General features: G+C 34.7%; 1 protein-coding gene across 2 annotated transcripts in view; it reads left to right on the plus strand.

Moving 5' to 3' along the window:
• Window positions 1-4783: 4783 nt before the first annotated feature.
• Window positions 4784-12554, plus strand: part of LOC128999738 (monocarboxylate transporter 12-like) — an 87568-nt gene continuing 79797 nt past the window's right edge. For both annotated transcript variants that reach the window (XM_054426391.1, XM_054426394.1), the window contains exon 1: window positions 4784-5151. The gene's annotated coding sequence lies outside the window, so the exon portion shown is untranslated. The remainder of the gene's footprint in view (window positions 5152-12554) is intronic.

A 12554-nucleotide genomic window follows, 5' to 3' on the forward strand; every position in this document is an offset into this window, starting at 1 on the left:
AGCAAACCTGCAGACTAAGCGAATTTCCATTAACCTGATTGGATTTACACTAAAATGCCTCCATAAAAATAGCACATTTATTTCCTATTTAAATAAAATTAGTTTAACGAGTACATAGGTTTGCTGCAACAGGGAGGGTAAAAAGGATTTTTTTATAAAATGATAATAGTTTAGTAAGAAATAAAAGTATTTTCCAAAATTGATCAAAATATGTTCATAAACAAGCAAACTACAACAGTTGACTTATTCTCCATAAGAATAACATGGGAATTTTAAAATTACAATTTTTGTGAATTTTCTCCGTAACAATTAGGCGCATAATAACGCTTCAATATACTAAATTATTTGTTTTTTTAAGCTCTACAAAATGGTTTAAAAAGAAATTGTGAAATTTTGTGTTTTTAGGGTCAAAAATGGGAAAAACCTATTTTTACCCCATAAAACCCCCCATAAACCCCCGTTCCCATAGTCCGATCATGCTGGTTCGCGAACTCATTCAAGTTTATCGCGCCTTACACCTTCAAACCAAATTTTATCAAAATCGGACAAAAATTACTCAAGTTATCGTGCGGATGGACACATATATATATATATATATATATATAGATATATAAAAATTTGAACGAATGGTGTTTTTGGCCTCTGGGGACATCAAAATGAAAAAGTAAATCGGTCCCGGGCTTAGGTCTTACCATGAGACCTACGGTAATAGCTACTTCCCTATAGGGAAATTCGCTAAAAAGGCACCTCACGGATTTGGAAGAATTAAGCAGAGTGCAAAAAACAAAAGAGTTAAATAGAAAGTTGAAAATCTGCAAAAAAGACTTAAAAGAATCAATACTTAAATCTAAACAAACATTTTACAATGGAAAAATAAAAAGTGCAACAAACAAAACTAAAATGACATGGAATATAATTAAAAAAGAAATAAAATTAAACTCAAAGAAAAATTCTAACACCAACATTAGTATGTCTCAAAATGAAAAAATCATAACATCCAATTGCTGTGAGCAATATTTTAAACAACTTTTTTGCTTCTGCTGTGGAAAAACTAATTTTGCCCTCTGTTTCTCAGCAATCTTTACAAAATTGTAACACTCAACATAAAGCTCCAAATAAAATCTTTAAATTTCAAACAATAACAGAGGATTATCTTGAGAAAACTGTTCTTTCTTTTGAAAACAAATTTTCCTCAGGGTATGATGAGATACCCATCACAATTGTTAAAAAATCTATAATTTTTATTCGCAAACCATTGACTCACTTAATAAATTCTTCTCTTGTTTCTGGTATTTTTCCTTCTAAATTAAAATTGGCTAAAGTAATTCCTATTTTTAAGAGTGGCAATAGTACAGATCCAACATGTTATCGCCCTGTTTCATTATTACCAGTTTTTTCAAAAATCTTTGAACGTATCGTCACAGTAGAAGTATATTTTCTGTGGTATCGTATATAACCAATTTTCTAATTTTCTTGAAATTAACAATTTGCTAGATAGGGAACAACATGGGTTTCGATCTGGTAAATACACAATTACTGCCGCTGTTGAATTTATTGAATCCATCATAAATGCAATAGACAAAGGTGAAAATGTCATTGGAGTATTTCTAGATCTTAGTAGGGCTTTTGACAGTGTATCACACTGCAAATTATTAGCTTAATTGGAGGAGTTGGGAGTTTGTGGTAAGGAGCTGAGATGGTTTTCTTCATATTTAGACAACAGAGAACAGTTTGTTGAAGTTGATTATATTATTGTCGAGAGTGATAGGGCTCGATACCTTGAAAAATCCAGGTCTCAGTGTCAGACACTGCGTTACGGGGTTCCCCAGGGGTCAATCTTAATCTTAGGCCCTCTGCTCTTTCTTTGCTACATAAGAGGCATGCTGGAGATGATCCCTGGGCCCGATGCATCAATGTGTCTGTATGCTGATGACTGTAATATTCTGTTTTCAGGAAAGTCACATGATTATGTGGAAAAATCTTTGAATAAAACAGTTCAGTTTATCCATGAGTTCCTTGATCAAAAAAATCTATTAGTAAATAAAAAGAAAACAAACCTAATATCATTTTCAACCAAACAATCAAAAGTCAAATTCGAGCCAAATATTTTCTTAATATCAGATAGAATAGATCAAGTGGGCCTAACTAAATTTCTTGGTTTAATCATTGATGAAAATCTCTCATGGGATGATCACATCAATCACCTAGTAAACAAATTATCTTCTGGTATCTATGCTCTGAGACAGATGTCCAGAGTCTGTGATTTGGAAACTTTAAAAATTATTTATTATTCATTAGTTCAATCCCACATTTCATACGGAATCACAAGTCTATGGTGGAACAACAAAATCAAATCTTGATAAAGTACTTAAACAGCAAAAAAGAGCAATTCGCACTATTATGAAATTACGGAAAACCATCTCAGTGAAGAATCTTTTTCGTAAATTGGACATTTTAACTGTGTATAATTTATATATTCTTGAAACCATAATCTTTTTGAAACAAAGGGAACTAACAACACCCTCCAATCCCGGGCATAACTATAATACTAGGTTAAAAATTAGATTGCCTCAGCATAAATTAGAATATTATACAAAGAACCACCTATGCAGGATTGAAATTTTTACAATATTTACCAATAAACATCCGGCAGGAGACCAATTTCAAAAAATTCAAAAAATTTTTAAAAGATTTCTTAGTAAAAAATCCTTTTTATTCATTACAAGAATTTGTAGATAAAACAAAATATTTCATTTGAATTTCCATTTATTTGTCATAATGGACATTTGCGTAGATCTATGTTTTAATGTGTATGATTTGTATATAGATTTTGACTCTATTCAGATACATGTATGTTTCATATATGTTATATATTGAATAAAGACTTTGAATCTTGAATCTTGAATTTGTTTCTCGTGTTTTCTGTAATTTAAAACCTCGTTTAAACAAATCAAATGATATAATCATAAACAATAAGTCGTCCTCTAGTTATATAACAAAGCACAAATCATAAAATTAAACCTAAAATTATAGAAACAAAATGTCGTCGACACTAGCGATCAGTGTCGTCGGAAATTAACTATAGACCACAAAAGTGAGCTTCAAAATTTACAATGGGATGATAAGTTTAGTCTACTTTTGTTGGTTAGTCTATGATTTTACCATTGACTATACACCTCTAAACCTCATAGTCAATGATTTTACTGAGCCGGCCCAAAGTAAGAAAAACCCCTTCTACCAGCATCAAGAACAACCCTTTAGTATGTCAAGCAGATCGTTGCGATAACGCACTAAAGAAAAAATTGATTTTCTTAAAGCACCTAAATGATTTATAAGAAAAACATTTTTGAACTATAAAGTTTGTTCAAACAATGTTTCTTTTATTGTGACTTCAGGAGAAAATTCCACCTCATAAAGTACCTCACAACCTTGTTTAACAGTTTGTTGTGATATCTGACAGAGTTATGTTACAGAGGGTTAGGCTTGCGATTTGCAGCGTCACAGGTATAGAAGGAGGGGTTTAAAAGTGACGAAAAAGCCGGGCGTTACGCAATATGTGGACGGCCCCTAAAGAGCTTTGCATCTTCAATTAAGTGTTACCGTACCTTCTAAGTTCCTGTTGACTAGGGAGTTCTTGAGGGTGGAAAGAACTACGCCACGCATTTTTTTGCTAATTGTTAATTGTTATTTTTTTGCATATTTTGCTAAGTATGTTGAACAGGCTTGTGATCTAGGATTGGCAGTCAAAAGCTCTGCTGAGGTCACAGAGCGTGAGCAAAAATCAAATAAAAAATAATTTATTCCACATAAAAAATATATGTTGATAAAATTATAATATTCATACAATGGATGGTCTACACATAGGCAAAACCTGTACGTGGGGAACGAGTTGAATCAGTCCTCCTAATCAACATTACCTGTGAGGACCATGACTCCCCAGCTTCATTAATAAGCACCTGTTGACGACTGACACTGAAGTCAGGGACAGGGGGACACAGCCATGTTAATTTTTATTTGCATCCTTTTGAGATGACCTGCCAGAGCAATCACAAACTCTCGAACTAATGTTCGTTTGGTCTTACATATTATATTAAATATATTTAAATAATATATCGGCCTTAAGTTAAGAATACTAGATCGATCCACTCATCTCCATTTTATACTTCGCTAAAATACCTCTTCGTATGGTTGCAATTTTAAATTAAAAGTTTAAGAAATATTACGTCGAAATATCTGTCCAAGGAACAGCAAAAGCTCTTCAGCACTCCTGTCAACAAAAGTCAAGGGATCGTGGCTATCTGGAATGTTGGAGATGATTTATTTGACAGATGAGATGAAGATAGGATTTACCATTCACCATTTACTAGAGCATTGAATTCATATGGACTAGTTTAAGCAGTTACGGGGATTAACACAGTTGATCACACTCTAGACTTTTGCACTGATTATGAGAGTTTTCTATAAACTGACCATTGGCCAACCTTTTGGCTTCCTCAAACTTTTTAGTACAAAAAATTTTGAGAGCCACGATACTGATACAATTTCTGTACCTCTGTCACAGAACGTGCCCCGATGTAATGTGATGTCGACATTGCGTGACCTCTTAATTTAATCTATGATAATCTACTTTTAAGAAGTGTTCTCTGTACGTTGTTTTACAACAGTGTCAAATCAGCTGATTCCTCATTAGTGAAAAAAGCACAAACAGAAATCGAGAAATCATTTCAAATTACCTGCGCATGCTTCGTTTCCAAATTTAAGCCATTTTGTTAGTGCCCCGTCGTCTGCTTGTGTGTCTCTATGTGTTTATTATTTCCACGTTTTCTGCACAATAATCTTTTTTAATTGTATAAATTATTGTTGCTTCCTCCGTAAAACATACCGGACTTCGAACTAATTTTTATTTGCCGGTTGGTGTAAAATCATTAATTTCATCATATAGTTTTATCAGCGTTTCAATTTATTTCTTTGCTAAATTCGGAAATAAGTGAGTTATATCGATAACATAAATTTTATATACCGATATTTAGTTGGGTCCAATTCTATAAAAATTATAGGCCTAGTCACTTTTTCAATCATAGAATTTTCCATTAACTTCAACCCCCGGAATTCCAAGAGATATGGTGCCCTTTGTGGTTTTTTAGCACTTAGGTAAGTTTTTAGGCTAGGTATTCACACTCTAAAAAAACATTCAGTGAATAGCCTTCCTTCTAAGTGGCAGGCTAGGCTAGGCCTACATACTATTGGCTTGCCCAAATAACTTAATATGGTTTAGAGAGTAGGCTACTTGAAGAAAAGAATCTGAACAAAAACATACCCTACTAACTTGAATAGCCTAGTAAGTTGCTAGACCTATTAATTAGGATAGTCCAATTGCATGTTGGTCCCTAAGAAATAATAGAAAATGGTTTTGTAAGTTACAGTACCTACAAAAGTGTACTCAATCATCAAGTCAGCTGTAACTTATAGTCCTATGCCTACATATTGTTTACTCCCTTTAACGCTACTTTCACACTACATTTAAGGATTCCGCCATCCAGTTGAGAACAGTGAGATTTTACACTGTGACTTAAGTTTTGATTCTTTCACAGTAACTTCAAAGGCCTACACAGTTTCTTAAAGTAGGATATGGTGAGATGAATGTGTTTACAAGGTCACAATAAACATAAACAGTGTCCAATTAGCATGTCAGATTATCAACAATAAACATTGCAATCAGCTGATCTATCTGCAACAGCAGGTGGGCTCCCGTTTGATTTAAAACCAAGCTAGTATGAAAGCTTATATTTAACTAGCTGTGTGCCCGTTCTACACACGGGGATCTTATAGTAGTCAATTGAAACCTTCTTATTAAGAACAGCAGTTGGTTTGCATATTTTCAGATATGCTGGCAAAACTATTAAATAAACCTTTGCAAATACAGTATCTGACAGCTTCAAGCCAAAACAGATGCTTCTCAATTAAATGTCACCCGGATCGTGTTGGTCCATATGTTACTATCAATGATTAAACTAAAAAAAACTTTAGAAAAAGCTCATAGATCTATGAGGCATAGCCCTAAGGTAGGCAAATAGTTGAAAGTTACTTTCCACGATGGTTAAAAGTAGGCCTATTTAAAGTACTACCTCAACCTTACCATTTAACACTTTATTCGGGTTGACATTTTCATTATCAAAGGTACTCTTGTCCTTTTCGTGACACTGAGAAATAAGGACATTCATGCGTTACCAACAGACATACACACAAAAATACAGAACTCAATTAGGGAATTTGCTACGATTTAAGCATAACAAAGTACATATAAAATTAGTATTCTGAAATCTTTGTAAAAGTCATCAAAATTTATCATAACAATATATATTTGCTTGGACCGAAGATGACCCGAAAAGCTGTCGAAATTACGGCTTACTATATGAAATGAAGTACCTACTATAGACGATTTAGATTGGTGATTTTTAATAAAAATTACCAAAATAGGCCACAAACTATTGATACATAAACAACGTAAACCGTAAACAATTCATGATGGTTTGCCGAACAAATGTTTTACTTAAAAGAGTTATCATTTTCTTAGCATAAACTAACATTTTGGAATCCAAACAGAAAAAGCAAAACTTACAGTTAAGACATCAATTAAATTGAATACGGCTGTAATACGACTGTATAAATAAGGTGCAACACCAACGATAACTAATTTGTAAATTACACTGATGTGTTGGTACGTAAAAATGATTCTTGCTGCTACCAACGGTTCTAAGGAAATGAACCAGTACCCAAAACGAACGTTTACAGTTAAGAATTACGTCCGACCAATTAAATGCTTTAATCAAGTCCCAAGGTTATTGATTTCTTGGTTTTGGATTTTCTCGTAAAAAGTTATTGGCATTTCAAGTTATTTCCCATTACAGTAATTGCTTTATTCGTAAACTATTTTTAATTTAAACTTATTGGTGTCAGTTTGAAAAAAAAAAACAATCTTATACAAACAACTTTTGTTATTTAATAGATTATGTATTCTCTAAACAATGATTGGTAAATCTTTTAACATTAGAAGGAAATGTGACAAAAATCACACAATGCTGGGTTTTTGGACGTTTGTAATTTTATTTCTTAAGTAGGGAGGCCGTGTATTCTAGGGAAAAGTACCGGTATCAAGGATCGTTGTCGATAAGGTTGTTATGAATAATTGGGTACGGTAGCTGTAAGTACCCAAGAGATTGGCTATGGGCCTATTGGCTGTATGGTCCAGCAATTGCATAACACGGTGAGTAGGAACAGAAAGTGACACATTGGAAAAGCGAGTTTAGCATCATCCATAAACCGTAAACCTCTGTTACAATCACCCACTGCAGTTGTGATTTTTTACTTTACACTTTACACAACCGCCATTGAAGCACCGTCAATGAGTGGAAACCTTGTTTGTAAGCTATTGGCGACGATCATTAATACATTTAAGTTTCTCAGCCCACAACACTGATTCAAGGTCTTCTTTCTGGTTATCAAAACTCAAGAACAATTTTATACACAAAAAATCTCTGGTTCCTGACCTGGATGATGCCTAGTTATTTAATTTAATTTTCGGTTACACTATATCATTCCACTTGCGATTAATTAAATCCGTTATGAAAAAAAAACGTTTTTAATCTCACTTGGTTGAGAGTTGCCTTCAAAATGTAATAGGAAATGGTTAAGCGGTATTTGTAAACAACATTTGTAAACATATCAGTGACAGCTAGAAAAAATATCTTGATCCGAACAGCTGTTCGTTATTTCAAAGATGATTATATGTGATAAAAATTGGCCGAAAACTTGTCAAAAATCGCACAAAACTGCATTTTTGAACGTCCGTAATTTTATTTACAAAGTAGTGAGGCCATATTTTAATGGCTAAAGACACTCTCGCCAATCCAGTGAATACATTAAAATGACTTTGATCTTGATAGGTACTCTTGTTTTCCTGGAGAAGATTGCGTAAAATGCCATCTTGAGTGTTACAGACAGACAGAAAGACAGACAGACAGAAATTTAGATGAGACTTGTTTCGGCTTCTTTAATGTATAAAATGTAAAAATTACCTAAAAATTTTTGATTCTGAGCAAATTTACTGACAAAACTCTAATTTTATTTATATAGACTAGCCTATATATGCTCACGATGGCTATGGAGCGACAACCGGCTGGTTCAGTGGCAGTGGACCACTGCAAGACAGTTTTCTGCGTGGTTTTCTGCTTATCGCCTTAACCTACCGTGTGAAATCACTCACTTGCTCTTCTTTATACTATAGGCCTACTAAAAACATTTATCCATATAATTTTTAACTGTGTACAAATTTTAACCTACATTTAGTAAGCTTGTTTATGAACTGTAAAAAGAAAAAAATATTTTATTGAAATTATTTTTCTAAATAGGTCACTCCCATTAAATATAATATGTAGATACATACTTTTTATTTCGATGAACTCTTAAGGAACACGAATAAATTGTTAATTTGTATAGATACATCATATTTCTTTCAAAAATGCAATTCTTTCAACTTTAATGTTCAATAATAAATAATAGTTTTCACAGAAGAAATTTACACCATTCAATAGGAAATTTAATTGACTTTAAGAACACCATCGGTGAATAACACAGGTGTTTTAGTTTAGCGGCAATTTTAATTTGAAACAGTGCGTGCATGTCACGTTTTCCCCTATCTTTCCCATGTTATAGTGGCGGTTTTTTGCCACTCTACGGCTCCGCAGCCCCTCTAGTGTTCTGCTAAAGCTTGCTTCACTGCAACATGTATATTCCTATTCGCGTGACCTCTCCTTATTGTTTTTAATCCTCCTAGGTTTGGGCGGGAGAATTTAGTTAGTAGCTATGTCCTTAGATTTTTCTTTTAAATGTTGAAATGAAATAGGGTAATTTCTTTATAAATTGAAGACAGTCCATTCCCTATACAATTTAAATTCCATATAATACTTTGAAATGAAATATATGTTAATTGTCTTTTGAGTTTTTACAAATTATTGACAATCCTTATATATAAATACGTGAAGGCGACTACTCCTCCGTTAATAATGGACGGATTTTTAGAAACGACATGTCAAAATAAAGTTTTTTTTATGTAGACGCCCCCTTTCACCAATTCCGGTAATAAAAATCGTCGGGCTATGCCCCACAGGCCATCAAAGTTGGAGTTTCTCCCATAAGATTAACATGGGGGAATCTAAATATTTAATTGGAAACTTTGTCCCCACTAATTTGAGAGAACGGCTGGGCGTAGAAACTTGGTAGAGGTGTCCAAAGAAAGGTCTTAATCTGTTGATGAGTTATCAAAAGAAAAACTAAGCAAAATCCCTTAGGACTCTGCCCCAGAAGCCTTTAAAGATCCCTCCACAGAGTTTTTTACATTTTGGCCATGTGAATAATACTTTTTAATGAAACAGCTGTTAATTTTAAAATTGTATTTCAAACAACACACATTGGGAGTTACTGAATTGTCCATAGGAAGTATTTGCAATGTTATTTTCTGATTTTAAAATTGATTTTCTTCTTTATCATGTCATGTTTAGCATTATAACGTTCCATTACGAAATCAGTGGAAAATCCTTTTATCACAGCAATTCTTAAATTATTTCTTATTGAACTATCTTACCTTTATCTATTGTACGGGTTGGTGTCTGAATTTTTCACCTCTTTTGTCTACATTTTATCATATTATTCTACACATATAAAATATTTATGTAGAAATATCTGCTATTATCGTGTCTAATAAAATCCAAACGTAGAAACCTTGCCTAATATGGTATCCATCTTGACAAATTATTTGCACCTGCCTATATTACGAACTTTGGCGCACTGGGTTGGTAACATTATTGAAAATAACACGACATTTTGGCTGTAAAATATGGTAGGAAAGAGAAAATACTATTTAAGCAGTACTGTCATGACAGAAAGGTCATATTCTTTTTAACTAGATCACATAATCCCTTATAAGATATGTTGATTAACAATATGTAAACGTTAATATATAACAGCCAATTTACAGTATTTTTGCTTTTTGGAAATGTCCCATTGCTATGTAATTTGCATTATTTGTAGCCAGTGAAGCCGCAAGACCATATGAACTAGGAGTCCCCTAACAGTTCAAGAATAAAAGCCAACTTCACTTCAAGTATTCCTCTACACCTAAGGCCCCGGTTATGCTGCACCAAGAGCGGGAGCGGTAGCGATTTCTAACACCATTGAGTTAAATGCACTGGACTGTGCATATATGGACTGTTTATGCACCAAGAGCGATAGCGATAGCGGTTGACCTCCCGCTGCGGTTTCTAATTCGCCCACTGTGTAGTTAGAAATCGCAGCGGTTGCTTGGGATAGAGCGGTTTTCAACTACATTGAGTCAAATGGGACTGTTTATGCACGGCGGGAGCGGAAGCGGCTGAAGCCAGGGTTGCCAACTTGACCCACGCGCACGTGCACTTAGGATAAATAGTTGTGTTAATTATTTGGCAGAGTTTGAGTTGGCAAGACTGTGTCCCCCTTCCATTCTCCTTTAACCAACCGCTACCGCTATCGCTCTTCGTGCATAAACAGCCCCATTCACAGCGGGAGCGGGCCCGCTATCGCCCCGCTCCCGCTCTTGGTGCATAAACGGGGCCTAACATTCCGTAGAGAGATTATATTGACCACTTTATGTTATTGATAAGGCTGAGACAACTAACTGACATCCCCCATGTCAAGGGATTCCAGCTTTAACAGTAACCCCACAATCAATTTCTCAAAACTATGCTAGAGGGTTCACTCATTGGCACAGATGTACGATATGAACTGACGCGACGTAACAAAGGAAAAATCAAACTTACACTGTAACGGATATACCTCCCTTTGAAGTTAGAATATGTGCCAAAAAAAAATTTCTTATGAAATAAAATCAGATTACACTGATGAAATCACGGAAGTGTTATCTACAAAAGATCCACCAATACGATTTTAATACTATTTAAAGGTTCTTCCAAAGGAAGAGGTGCCATATAACATACTAATAATAACTCCGATGACGTACGGTATGGGGAATATTTTATTCCTTGAATGATCAACCAAATTTGGCAACTAACGCAAATTAATATCATCATTGTTTTTACACTTTTTACTCTTTAAACAATACTAAATGCTCAAAATATGTATATTTCACCCAATTTATTGCAGTTAAATGAATTACCGTAAGCCTTGAAAATAACCGCCGATTTCAACAGGTTTCACCTAGTGTCATAAAATAGTTAAAATTAGGCCCTATGGCATAGGCTAAGTTAAAGCATAGAAAAATAGAATAAATAATATAGACTGTCAAAGGAAGGTTCCGGCGCCCACCGCTAGGTTTGCCTCGTAGTTATGGCGCACACCGCTGCAGGCGAGGAGCGCAGGAGCCATATGTGACCAGCAGACGCTGCAGCGGTATGCGCCGTAACTACACAGCAAACCTAGTGGTGGACGCCAGAACTTATGCTAACCGCAGCACAGCTGACGGTCTATATTTATTCTATTTGTCTATGGTTAAAGCCAGTTAATAAATACAATATCTAGCTAACTACACAAAACTAGACATGTTACAATACATGTTTTAAGTATTAAAATTGAATAGGCTAATCTTATTGATAAGAAACATCAGTTGAATTTAGAATAATGCTACCAGTAGGCCTACACTATCGCCGAACATTTGTTCAAATGTTTCGCCGAATGTTCGGGTCAAATTGCGACTGCGAATGTTGACGAAATGTGCAACCCAAACCACCCCGCACTAACCAAGTACACTATCGGTTAACTTTGTCAGAACTATGCCGAACCCAATATTGCGTATTCACAGTAAATCATAAGCGTCAAACTTGGTGCAACATAGACACTGACGTCGAAGACTTTTCTAGACACTTCTAGAGGAAATTTCTAGAATTTCCGATTTGTGCTATACACCACTTGAAGTTCCTCCTCACACTCAAGCAAAACAACAAACAATATTTTTAATATTTTTAATATTATATTGTTCAAGTTGTGTCCTCTGTTTCATACTTCTCTGTGGCTTAATAATCTTAAATCAATGCTTACTTTTTATTAAAATGTTTGTTTTTTTAAGCGATATTATTATTTTATACATGCATATACAGTTAAATTATCCCACGGCCACAGAAAAGGCTCACCATGGTACAGTTCCTAAAACAACAGTGTTTTTTTCACTATACCACTCCATACTTTAATTTATCTCTAAGTTCTAGTAAATAATTAAAAAGCCCCAATTAGAAGTAACTTAAACTACACAACCACTGCAGTAAATACAGTAGACAGAGAGCGTCAGTGACTAGGAATGACAGCGAGTGTGTAATGGCTATGTTCATAGCCGTCTGTGTTTGGCGCTCGTCTAGTTCGTCTCCTTTCATCTGTGACAGGAGACCACCAGAAAAGCGAGCGCCCTTGAACACGAATGTTGGCGATACAAACTACCCCAAATATACACAAGCACACCCAGTACACTATCGCGCTCGTCTTGGTTCTCCTACATTCGGCGATAGTGTACTGCA

Source organism: Macrosteles quadrilineatus, unplaced genomic scaffold (assembly GCF_028750875.1).
Source record: "Macrosteles quadrilineatus isolate MER2022 unplaced genomic scaffold, UCM_ALF_1.0 Scaffold_8__2_contigs__length_117827958, whole genome shotgun sequence".
Classification (NCBI taxonomy): domain Eukaryota; kingdom Metazoa; phylum Arthropoda; class Insecta; order Hemiptera; family Cicadellidae; genus Macrosteles; species Macrosteles quadrilineatus.